This window comes from Argiope bruennichi, chromosome 7 (assembly GCF_947563725.1).
Source record: "Argiope bruennichi chromosome 7, qqArgBrue1.1, whole genome shotgun sequence".
NCBI classification, from domain to species: domain Eukaryota; kingdom Metazoa; phylum Arthropoda; class Arachnida; order Araneae; family Araneidae; genus Argiope; species Argiope bruennichi.
This window is the reverse complement of record NC_079157.1, coordinates 25528420-25541813: the sequence shown is the minus strand read 5'-3', so window position 1 is coordinate 25541813 and position 13394 is coordinate 25528420. Positions and strand designations below refer to the sequence as shown.

General features: G+C 26.3%; 1 protein-coding gene across 1 annotated transcript in view; it reads left to right on the top strand.

Annotated features, from left to right (window-relative positions):
• Positions 1-1263: 1263 nt before the first annotated feature.
• The window catches only part of LOC129975943 (cytoplasmic dynein 1 light intermediate chain 1-like), a 28946-nt gene continuing 16815 nt past the window's right edge, over positions 1264-13394 (top strand). The window contains exon 1 of the mRNA XM_056089242.1: positions 1264-1368. The gene's annotated coding sequence lies outside the window, so the exon portion shown is untranslated. The remainder of the gene's footprint in view (positions 1369-13394) is intronic.

The following is a 13394-nucleotide window of genomic DNA, read 5'->3' as shown; positions in this document are numbered from 1 at the left end:
CTTAAACGAGAGGCGGATATATCCACCTATGCATGTAATAGGGACTAGTTTGCCTTCATTACAATGCTTGCATTAATTGTGATGGTCATCTAATCATTCAGATAAAGCATTTAGCCAGTGGAGAAGCGTGCTGTCTTCAGATTATTTTTAATAGTAATAAACATAAACCAACCATAACAGCACACACATACATATATACTCTCTCTCTCTCTCTCTCACACACACACACAGTTCTGTAGATATATTTCGGTTCTGGTTTAAGCTTATTTATTGTAATTTTCATTTATTTTTTTCACATTTTTATTTCATTTAACTCATTTAAGGTATGCAAAATTGGAATGTTGTGATCGTTTTTCTCTCATTTTCTGATGAGCTAACATTTTTCACAATTTTGTAATTTTTATTTTAATATTTCTGTACCTTAATTGAACTTTAATCAAATTTTGAAGATTAATTTTGAGTAGCACCCACTTTTTAGAATTTTGAAAAATATGTTTTGTTTTCAAGATTTTATAATATTTATAGTAATGAATTACAAGGTAAAAACCAAACATCAGAAAGTGTTTAAAATAAAAAATTCTATTTTTTAGCATTTTTATATAAGTATTTTTTTAGATATCGTTTTAAAAGTCTATTTCGATCAATTTTTACCATTTTTTTTTAAAGTTCAATTTCATTTAAAAATACATTATTATTATTTGGTTAACTTCATTATTTATAAAATATGAAAAATAAAACGATTAAAAATATATTCAATTTGTATTGTTCTATAACATTTTATTTATCCGATCTATGTAATAGCAAACACATAGTAACAAATTAAATAACTAATCAAAATTGCAGTTGAATTGCAATTAAATTAAATTAATTGCACTTAAGCAATTAGTAACAATTACAACTAAATTGTTTTTAATTAAAATTAATATATCAATTTAATAATTTTATGAAATAATTATTTCGTACAATCTTGCAGAGAAATATTTAAAGATATACAAGACAAAATATCGTTTTTATTTTAGAATATAGCAAGAATTCAGAACAATATTTTTGTTATTTAAAAAAGAATTCATATTGTCTATTTTTCTTTCCTGTATGTTTTTAATATTTATTTAATATCAAATATCAAAACGTTCTTTAAAATAGAAAAGTGTACTGATATGTGGTGCCATCTATTGTCTATATGAAGAAAGAAATACCATTCAATGTCTTATCGTTATTTCTGTGTAGTTGCGCCATCTATCGACCTCCATAACCATTAGTGAAGCTTATAATTTATTAAATGGATTCTGGCAGGTTTTGCTTCTCTTTACTAGATAAGCCGGAAGTTTCATCTTCCTGAATATAAAAGAATGGGAGAAGATCATTCCTGTAAGTAGACTATTATCGTATTTTATTCTATACCGGATATTTTAATCACCATAGTTGTCTATAAATTTCCAATATGGCGACAGACAGAAAGTATTTTTCGATCAATATGATAAACGAAATGAATCAAAACATATGATGCATTTATTTAACTAATATATGTTCATTTTTGCTTATTTTCAAATATCTTTCATCATATAAAGTGTATTATTTGATCTCGGAAGGATCAATAGCTCTAAAATACTGATGTTTGTCTTTCTTTTTGCAATTATCGATCCAACATATAGGTGTAGTCGGTAAACATTAATAATTCTTCGCATCTTTCTAAAATGTGTGAGGATTCTTTCTAATTCATGTTTTCTCTACATGGATGATTCTTGCTGTACATCTACAAATCTTTGTTTTAAAGACTGTGATTAATATTTAAGGTACCATAATGAACATATCATTCTTGTAGGTGTGAAAAGGGGATGCATATGGCAGTGAAAAATTCATAAAAAAAGAATCATTGCAATGTTTTATTTTATAAACAATGAATATTGAACAAAAATTAAATGAAATATGAATCTGCTGATTTAATTTAATATCAGCTGAGTTTACTTTGAATCCTTAATAAAATAACTAAATAAATAAAGGAAGTATCAGTGATAAATATCACAGTGAAACATATTTGTTAATTAATAATTTATTAAAAATTTATTAACAAATAAACTTGCTTTATTATCAACTGAGATAATTTTAAATTTGTGAATTAATTATATATATTTAATGACAAAGAAAATATCATTGATAAATTTTACAGTGAAAATAACCTTTTTTCCAATTTATTTTAAAACAAAGATATTTTGCATTACTTTCACAATGTTATTCGATTGTATAAAAACTGTACATTATCAGAAAGATAATCATGACAAAATTGTACATCATTTTATTCTATTATATTTGTAGTTAGTTTTTCAATCAATATCCCAATTTTTTAATCAAATTAATAATTTTACATTAGTGAAATAATATAAAATACTTGTTTATGAAAAAAAGAAATTAAAGATCAAAGGAATTCAAAATATAGATTAAAGAAATTCTTATTATATTTATATATGCTCAAAACAAAGACAGTCATTTTTATGTGAAGTGTACTGTAATGTAAATAAATAGAGATGCAAATTTATTGGCACAGATTTCTTCCTGAATGCCATTAGCATTTTCATATTTATAGAATGAAAAAAGTTTCAAAAACTACAAATTAACTTTGTGTATTCATTCTATTCTATAAATTAATCAGTTAAAATTAATCCTAAGTGGTAAATGGTCATTTAAATGTTTAATATATGTTGTAAATTTAAAAATTAATATGTGCCACTTCATGTACTTCTTAAATTAAAGCATTCATCATCTTATTTTAGATACGATTATAGATAAAATTCAAATTTCCAAAAGCATTTAATAATTGCCAATCAGAAATATGATTTCTATGCTTCTAAGTCAGATGCCTTTTTTTTCTAATTCGCAAAAAGAAAATTATTTAAATATTATATATTAATAGTATTTAAGTATTATCTAAGTATTTAAAATATTATGTAGCATTTTAAGCACAAAAGATATCATAAGAATATATGCATATATATATATATATATATATATATATATATATATATATATATATACATTATTTCTGATAATGTGGTTTTTAAGAAGTTTTTACATTAAGGGAAATAATGTGTTTAAAAATTTTGACTTAGCTAATTATAATTTCGTTTATAAATTTTTAACCTCTCTAAAAAGTGGTGGACAGCAAAATGAAAATTATTTTAATAAATAAATATTTTCTATTTTTAATATGACTTAAATTGTTGTTTTGTCAAAATTACTCTGTTTAGAAATGACATTGATTGTAACATATGAATGAATGAAGTTAGCTTAAAATATATCACATATAGTGGGTTTTTTTAATGCAAGCATACCAAATTGCAACTAATTGTAATAAATTGTTTTACAAACATAGTGCTTAACGTAGATTGATTTTAGTGAAAATTTTATTTTTCGAAAGACATGTTTAAATAATAAACTTGTATAATATTAGTTAATATAAACATTCAAGATACTACTTAAAATGATCCTTTTATTTTTTTGTTGCTGGATTGAATAACGATTCTTTTATCAAATAAATTTTCCAGAATCAGTGACTGTGTCGTTTAATATTGATTGTGCGCCTTTGGAGACCAGTTGTTTAGTCTGGAATATTAATTTTATTTACTTTTAATTAAACATTTAATACATGGCGTTATAGTTATGATTATACAAGAGAATATTTTTAAAATTTAAATTCTAACAGATACAGACGAATTAATTTAATAGCCTTACATTTGTTTAGTTCATTCTAAATAATTTAAGTTCCTTGACATCAGATAGTTCTTGAAAAGATAATTGTCCAGTTCATTTATATTCGAAACTTTCGAGATATTTAGCTTTTATTTTCTTATTCCCATACAGATAGGAAACATAATCTTTCTTCTACAATTTTAATATCTCTACATTTAAAAAAAAATTGTTGGTTCACCATAAATAGGCTTGACTATTGTGCCATTAAATCCGTAACAAACATTTCTGTTTCCAAATTTAAAATAAAGTCTTGTGATTAGATATTTGATTAAAAAATATAAGCGATTTCAATTTTAATACAACCATCAAATCTCACTTTGAAAGTTATTCAAAAGCTCGCTTTAAAACATACCAAAATTGCACAAATATAAGAGGTGCAATTTTAAAATAGATTTTTAAGGATGCACACACTAAGGATTATTTTAGGATACCCCTAACCCCACACACATTATTTTTTAATTAAAAAATCCGGAGTAAAAAAATACAGAAAGGAAAAGAAAAATTCAGATTAATATTTAGAGAAAGTATTATTCTTAAAAATATATATAAATTGAATTTTTCACGTATATAAAATTTAAATCCCAAATCCTTATTTAATTTTTTAAACTAAAATTTAATTTCAATATGAGAAATTTGTTGATAGATAAAATTTGTGTTAATTGAAAACACTTATTTTCAAAGATATGCATATATATTTTTTTGAATGATAAGGCAAAATCTTAATTACTATTTTGATGGCTTGTTAGCAACTCATGTATAAAACATTCCAGGATTCAACTGAACTCCAGATGCTTTTTAGTTTTTAGCACAAATTATCATGTATGCATATCTCTTTATTTCTTAAACATGTTTTGCATTACTAACACGGGAGAACTAAACCATTTTTGATATGCGTGTTAATAAAACATGAACATGCATCTTTTAAACATTATAACCAAATATATATCATTATTTATTGATAATAAAGCCATTTTATCTTATTATTTTATATAAATGTACAACTAATTTAATTAATTTATGCTGATAAATAAAATAGTTATAACTTAGTTGCTGTAACCACATATCTGGAAAATGTATTTTTTATAATTTACACACTTTTTATATAAAGCATTTTACACAAAGCTTTTTTATATAAAAGAAATTAAAGAGATTTTGTTGTTAAATAAATGAATGAAATTCGAATTTTTAACTATTATCTTTTACATTCAGCGACTAATAAAGCAAAAAAAGAAAAGAAAAAAATATATATTTAACAATACTAAATTATAAATTACAAAGCACTATTGGCAAAAATGAATAATATATTTTATATTGGCTATTCCTGCTAATATAATCAAAACTTATTTTTGTTTTTGGAAATTCTTTCTATTCCAGCAGAACCACAATTTATAATACTCCATTTTTTTCCTTTCTTACAAATTATTTAAAAAAACACATTATTAATTATGATCATCTATATATTTATAATGATTAAGGAAAGTAAAAAAAGAGATTTAATTCAATTTTAAATGACGAATTGTAAAGAATTATGGGAAAAAATAATAAATAATATATTTTATATCGGTTATACCTTCCAATATATTGAATACGAAATTTTGTTTGTTAGAAATTACATCATTTTTTGCTGAATTGCATTCTATCATGTCTCATTTTATCTCTATGATTTTTAAAATATTAAGAATTATGATGTATGATTTCAAAAAAAAAGAAAAAAGGACGTAAAGTGTTTAAAAAAATTGTTTTACAAATTCATAGTTAAATTAATATACCAGATTCCTATAATTTTAATGTTCTTAAATTGCGCTATAATTAAAACAAGTAAGAATCGATTATTTTTTATTAATATCTCCAAACAAATTCATAATTCCTTTTTGATATAGTTAAAATATAGAAAGTTTTAAAAAAGTTTCAGAAGAACTGTTTGAATGAAATAGGATTTAAATGTTAGTAAAAACAGACATTCAAAATGTAATTAAATTTATTAAATTAAACGATTCTTTCTAATTCCATTTGTGATGATCTGAAGGATTTATAAAAATAATGATAATATATTAATTCCGAGTAATGGAAAACATTTAAATTAATTGCATTAGGTTTTTTTCACTCTATTACAGACAGAAAATAATCTTCTTTGATCGTAAATTAAAAACTTTATGCATAAAAAAACTCAAAAATATGGAAATTAAAGCATTTGAAGAACAGTGTTTTTAAGATGTATTAAAACTTCAAAATATGTTCTTTTCAAAATATAGTTAATTCTCGTTAAAATAAATATTTAAACTGATTAATGATTTCCGCTTCTTCTTAATTCAAAACTGCATTCAAGATATTGATTTTGGAATTCTCTCACAGAAATGTTTCAAATACATAAAAAAATACATATACATAAATCTTAAATCTGATACTTTAAAAAAAATTAAGATTGTAAATTAATTATCGAAAATAACAATCTTTACAAAAATAATAAGCGAGAATAAGATATAGCTTAAATATTTTTTTATATTCGATATAAATTTAAAGAAATAAATTATTTTTAAAAGAATTTCATATTAAATGTGATTCATATTAATTGATTTTAAGTTTAATACAATTTCATATTAAAGGAAAAATGATAATGGAAAAATTACATTAACGATTTTTAATGTCATTTTAAAAAGCAACGTCGCTTATCATTTAAAAAACAAGTCGCTTCCACATGAAGGTAACACTTTTTTTTAATGATCAAATTTTAAAATAGGGGAACATAACATCTTGTATGAATATGGGACTTAACATGATATAAAGATACGAAAGAAATATTCTACATTCATATTTGATTGTAAAATCTTAAATTCTAGCGTAATTTTAAAAACTGATAAAAGATATTAAGTTTTAACAAGCGTGCGTGATCTCTTCAAAGTTTTTTATAAAGGTGATATCTTCTGAGAAAACGCCTTGCATGGTATTGGCATACAATAGTCAAAAAATATCAATCTGTGGCGTGAATGTAGAATTTTTATTGGATCTATCCTGGAATCCTTGGCGAGTTTTTTGGCGATTAATCCCTGGCTTGCTGTTAATATCCCAAAATCGAATTTGGGTCTTAAAATCGTTTTCTCTAACCAATTGAAGGAAAAATTAGACACAAAACTACTTCAATTATAGGAAAAAATTCCCATACCAAATTTGCTATATTCAAATCATTGCATTTTTGAGTTTGTGTTTACATTTTTCTGAGGGTACATACCAACAGAGAGTCAATCCCTCCTTGGGTTTAGCTCAAAATTTGATGTGTCTACAATATATATGATAAATCTGTGTACTGAATTTTTTCTATTTAAATCTCTTCCTTTTCTCGTTATCATATTATATTCGAACAGTGGGATAGACAGACTTTCTCTGAACAGATTTTACTCAAAATTTAATAGAAATCTGAACATTTTATGTATACCAAATTTCATCTATCTAGCTCAAAATATTTTGGAGTTATCTTTGTCACAGATAGACTGAGAACATTTTTGAAATATCAGCTTTTTAATTCGGGATTTATAAAACTTGGATATTATCGAGATCGAATTTTTTGGCGATTATAATAGTTTCTCTGTACTAGGTATAAAAGAAAGTAAAATGGTTGATAGATTTTTAAAAAGTTTGATTGACAAAAATATTTCAATTTCAAATAATTCCTTTTCAATTTTTTTCCAAAGAAAACCAATTTTTTTTTCACTTACTATTTAGCCTCTATGCTATTATTAGAGTTTTCGAAAAAAGAAAAATGACATTCTCACATTTAAATGTGTTTATACTTTTAGCAAAGAGTAAACTTTTACGCATTAACATGCTTATAAAATATGTTTTTAAAGTAAACTAGAAGCCCCAAAGTTTTTTTTCCACAATTACGATGAAATTTATTTTCTTTTATTATAGTTGGATAAGATGTGCAGAAGATTTGTTTTGTTTTTACAAAATATTTTTCCTGACCAGAAATTTAAAATTTAATTGATTTTTTTTTCATGGAAAGATATATAGATCCTGAGCAAGCATAGCCTTAAATACAAAATCCAAAGAAATATATATTCAGTTTAATATATATATAATTCAGTTTCAGAAATATATATATAATTCAGTTTAAAGGGAAACAAAAAAGTGTTTCTCTTTAAACTGAATAAGATGCAATTGTCCTAGACAAAACAATAAGAAATTGCTTACATATTAATTTTGATATATAAGAAATTTAAAGAAAAATCTTTAATTTCTAAGTAATATAGACTGACTTGAAGCTACAGTGCATGACTTTTTATTTCTTTTTGATATAATAATGATAAAAGAATAATTGTATATAATAAAATAAATTATTTTAAAAATTTTAAATTGTTTTTCGTGAATTAAAAAAATAATATGTAAAAAATGGTTCATATTAATTTACATGAAACATTTTTTTTACATTATAAATTAAATAATATCCAAGTGACACAAATTACATTATAACGATTCTGCAATAAAAATAAAAGTCATTTTTTTACTAATGTATTTTTTACGAAACAAAAAATGTAATTTGATTGTATTTTAACGGTAGAATTATTCATATAAAATCGTCTTGGTATTTTTTCAAGTTTCTAGTTTAAATCTAATTTTAGTAACTCTTTTGCCATATATCGGTATTTTTTACGAATGTTTATCAAAAAGCAATTATAAAAGAATTTCCAAATACTAATTGTTATCCTTTTTGAAACAATCATGTGAAATTTATAAATGGAAATAAAAATATGTAACCAAACGGTTACACGATGCACTGAAAGGGTAAATTGAAATATTGAGTGGAAATAGTCAATGTTTAGATATAATTTAAAACATATGGCATTTTTAGATGAAAAAATAATTTAGATTGACTAGATTTATTTAATATAATGTGATGACCTAAATAAGAAAACACACACACACACACACACACACACACACACACACACACACACACACACACACACACACACACACACTTTCACCAAATGCTAATCTTTCATTGGTTCATCTATTTGTGGCAACCGAAATCGCTGTTGTTGTTATTATTTATGTCACTTTACAAGCCCGATGATAGATCTTGCTGCGATTTAAGTCGAGTGAGCGTCTCTTGTTTTTTCAGTAGCTACTTCATGCGTCACATTCGCTTGCACAACCCCTTTTTACAAGGAAGCACATTCACACACTTCATAGATAGAACACAGAAAAAGAATAACCATGCCCGAACCGGGGCTCGAACCCGGGACACGGAGATGACACGCTACCCCTATCCCAGGTCGCCGGCATCGAAACGGTTTTGCCAGAAACAAAAAGAATTCAGACTTATATCGGGATGTGCTTATATATAGTTTACTGATTTCATCAAACCTATGCATTTGCTCATTTCGTATTCTAAAAAACTCTGGATGGGGGTGAATAGGTTAATAATTCTTCAATGAGCATCTCCGAGTAGTTGGCAGCATCAGACAATTTTTGGGGATTCTAACTCAAAATTCGAGCACAGAAATGAAGACGACGACGCAGAAAAAATTCTAAAAACTGCATTCAAAAAATGTTTGGAATATCTTTGACCTGGCACTTTCAAAGCTTTATTGAATGCTATGATCCGATGATTATTACAAGAAATCGAAACAAGTGTGAGGTATACTCTAGAAATTTCCTTGCATATTCTAAATGGAGGTGTTGTCTTTCTCCGCCATCTTAACATTTAGCACCTTGGGTTACTTGGTGGGCTTTGAACGCCACGAAAAATTCGATTTTTATTTTCTCATATGAGAGTTGTGGGCTTAGAAGTATAGTAAAGAGAGCAAACATATGTATGTAGTATGTGTGGCGGACTGTTATGTGCGAGGATAGAACCTGGGACCTTGTGGTTCGCAGCCGAGTAACAAGACCACAACACAAAAACAATTGCTCGTGTTTCGTAGCTGTTAGATAGCTTATAAGCTCTTCACCACAGTACTCTCCCTCCAGTGAGTCGAACGATATGGCTGTTGAGTGGTCATGTATTTAGCTGTTGAGTCTAATGCGCCCGTACCCATTTGAGCAGCGCCAAGCGTTATGGCGAGCGTGTGTAGATGAGTGGTTGCTGTTGCTGTTGCGTCAAGTGAGTATGACGCCTTTTGTGTTGCTGCGTCAAGTGAATTTGACGACTTTGGGTTGTTGTGGGTAGATGGCGCCACAGCAGCTGTACGAAGGGTAAAGGTTCATCGCCCGAGGTCACCAATGTGGCGATATGAGATGCGCGAGGATGGAACCTGGGACATTGTGGTTTGCAGCCGAGTAACAAGACCACAAGACAAAAACAATTGCTCTTGTTTCGTAGCTGTTAGCTGGCTTATAAGCTCTTCACCACATATGTATAACTAATTATGGATGCAGAATGTATGTAATTATTTTTTTGCCTGTGATATGCAGTTTGAGTAATTGCATATCACTGGCGAACAATCATTTTTAATATCAATATTTCGTGTGAATATATCTTTTTTACTGAATCTAGAGGCAATTTTTGGCGATTTATCAGTGACAGGGAGTTAATACACAAATATCAGAATATCTACAATATATTTTGGTTTTTCTGCAAGTGCTTTCACCAAGCTTTGACATACAACTACAACTGTAGTCCAATATCACATACCAAATTTCATTACATACAGCCTTTTTCGTAATTTCCTTTACATGAATACTGAAGTACAAACTGGCAGTTTGTCATCATTCGACTGAATTAGTTCAAAATTACGTACGAATTTACATTGTAAATATTAAATCTTTTTACAAAATTTAATCTATCTAGCGTTCTACGTTTTATTATTATTGTATTTATTTATACTAAAACATTCGGTCAGAAAATATTTCCCTGAATAGATTTAGTTCAAAATGGGTCAGAAGTTCTATAAATTTGGTGTTACATTTCATCCATCTAGCTGAAAACATTTCTGAGTTATCGTTTTCACTAACAGATAGACAGACAGACAGAAAAATTCCAAAAAATGTTTTTTTCGGATTTACAGAAGTCTGAAACGTGGAAATGCGTCGAGATCTCGAGAGTTTCTTTTTATGATGACAATATATATATATATATATATATATATATTGAATATTTGGAATACGAGATATTAAAAATATTTTCCCAAATCATTTATAATAAATATTGTCCTTCGATGCAATTTTCCAACTTCATTTGTGTTGAGAATTTTCCTATCTATTATAATATATATATATATATATATATATATATATATATATATATATATATATATATATATATATATATATATATATATATATATATATAATATTGTAAAATTCAAATGTACTTTTGCTGTGATTCCATTATATAAAAAGTACATTTTCATTTCAAAAATATATCAGAGATATTTCTAGTTGTTTGTGAGCTATTTTTACGACATTTTACTTCCATTTTCTCTACAATAGTGGTAAACTGAGGTTTAAAAATTTTATTTGCAACAAATTTTATAAATGCCATTTAACAGACTTCCTTTTAATGGAGAAGAAAAAAAAGCTGCAACATTTAAAAGATAACGTCATTACATTCGTTGACAAAGCGATTCTGAGAATAATTATAATGAATACGAAATTTATAATCTCTTATAATCTTCTAAGGAATAATAAATCAAAATTATCTTCTTATGAGATTACAGAAATGTTTTTGATAAAAAAAAAATCAAGAGTTTAAAACCTTCAGATTTCTTACGGTAAACAATTTTTAGATGTCTTTTTTGCTATAAAATGATTTTATTTTATATTTGCCTTAAGTGATTAAAAAAATAAATATAATGCTTTTTTATGGCTGTTTTTACTATCTAAGGTTTTTAAAGCCGATGTCATTTATTAAATTTAAATTATTCAGTGCTTATTGTAACGCAATTATGGAAATGTTTTCATATCTATTTTTTCAATGTCTATTATTATCGTCTGCAAGTTTAGTTTTGAAAGAAATGAGAATACTCTTTTATGCCAAAAGATTTTCAAATTCTGTGGAAATGTTTCTCTTTTGTTAATAATGATATTTGAAGAAAGTTAGAATATTTAATTTAAAATAGAAATTTTCACTTCGAATCAAATAAATAGCGCGGGTTTTTTTTTTTTTAAATAATTCTTTCATTCAGTTTGAATGACAATACTGATACTCAAATAAATTTCTGGATTTTAATAGATTTTGAATGAAGAATGGATTTTAATTAATATAAAAAGCATTACTTAATTGATTGTCATGAAATTATATATATAACTTATTCTTTATATTTGATAGTATATATGATTGGGATATGACATTTGAAAAGTTACGCAATTTAATTAAATAAAGAATGTCGCATTTCGAAAGCAAATAAATATAGCATTTTTTTAAAAATAATTCTTTGATTCAATTTGAGTGACAATATTGAGGATAAAATAATCTTCTGGTTTCTTTATGGGATTTTGAATGATAAATAACTTTTAATCAATATAAAAATTATTCTTAATTGATTGTCGTGAAATTATCTATTATATCTTTCTTATATTTGAATTTATATGTGATTGCAATTCTGAAGGGACAAATTTTGTATAACTTGGATTTGCATGGATTGCAAATTATTTTTGAATACCAATTTTTCATGTGGAGAAAAGAAAAAGCTTGAACGATGGGTCAGTATTTTGGGAATTTATTTGTGAATTTTGAAGAAATGTGAACTATTTTGTAAATTTTCCATAAGGTCTCAGCTGAGGGATTGCAATAATTATATTCTAATTTTTTAGAAATTCTGATAAAATTGATTGTCTTGGCAAAAAATGTTTATTGCTCAGAATTTTTCATTAATTTTCAGCTGGAATGAGCTCCCTACATACTTTTTATTCATTTCCAATATTAAAAATGGTTTTGGTTTCATAGTGCAGTATACTGTGAAAATGGTTTCGGTTTCATCTGACCTAGCCAATAAGATATAATTTTTTAGATTTAACATTATGGCATCCTGACCACATAGAAATATTTATTTATCTTGCTTATTGTATCTTCAAGAATTCTTGTTTTTATACATGCGGACCGACAACTGAACAGACATTCCACCTAAGATTATGAAAGTTTCAAAAATTATAACTCTATGAATTCAATATAAAGATTACGCAAAAGAAACTGGAAGATATGTCCTTGTAGACGGGGTATTATTCTGTTAATTACATCTCGGATCTGTTTCTCACATAATGACTAATGAAAACAATAATAGAAAATTTCTCAAAGTTTTCTTTAACTCAGTATCTTGGAACACACTAGATGTAATCTTTGAAACCGCCCATACTCCTTTGCTTTCGTACTTCAAACCATTTCATATTAAAGGATCTCACTGTGGCTGCAGTGGGCGATCCACTTCATTATGCCTCAAGTTACCCTCTCACCACATTTTTTCATCTTAAAAGCCCATCTCTGACCTCGAACGAATCTGGTGGATCAGAGTTATAGGAAACAAGATGTCCAAAATCAAAACGAGAAATTTTCTGCCAGATAATGACGATTTGATCTTCCCAGAATCAAGTCCTGGATAAATTTTTATCTCCTTCGTCAGTCAAGCCCTTTTCAAAGAAATATTATCTTCATGAAAATTCTTGACCGACCTCGAACGAATCTGGTGGATCAAAGTTATAGGAAACAAGATGTC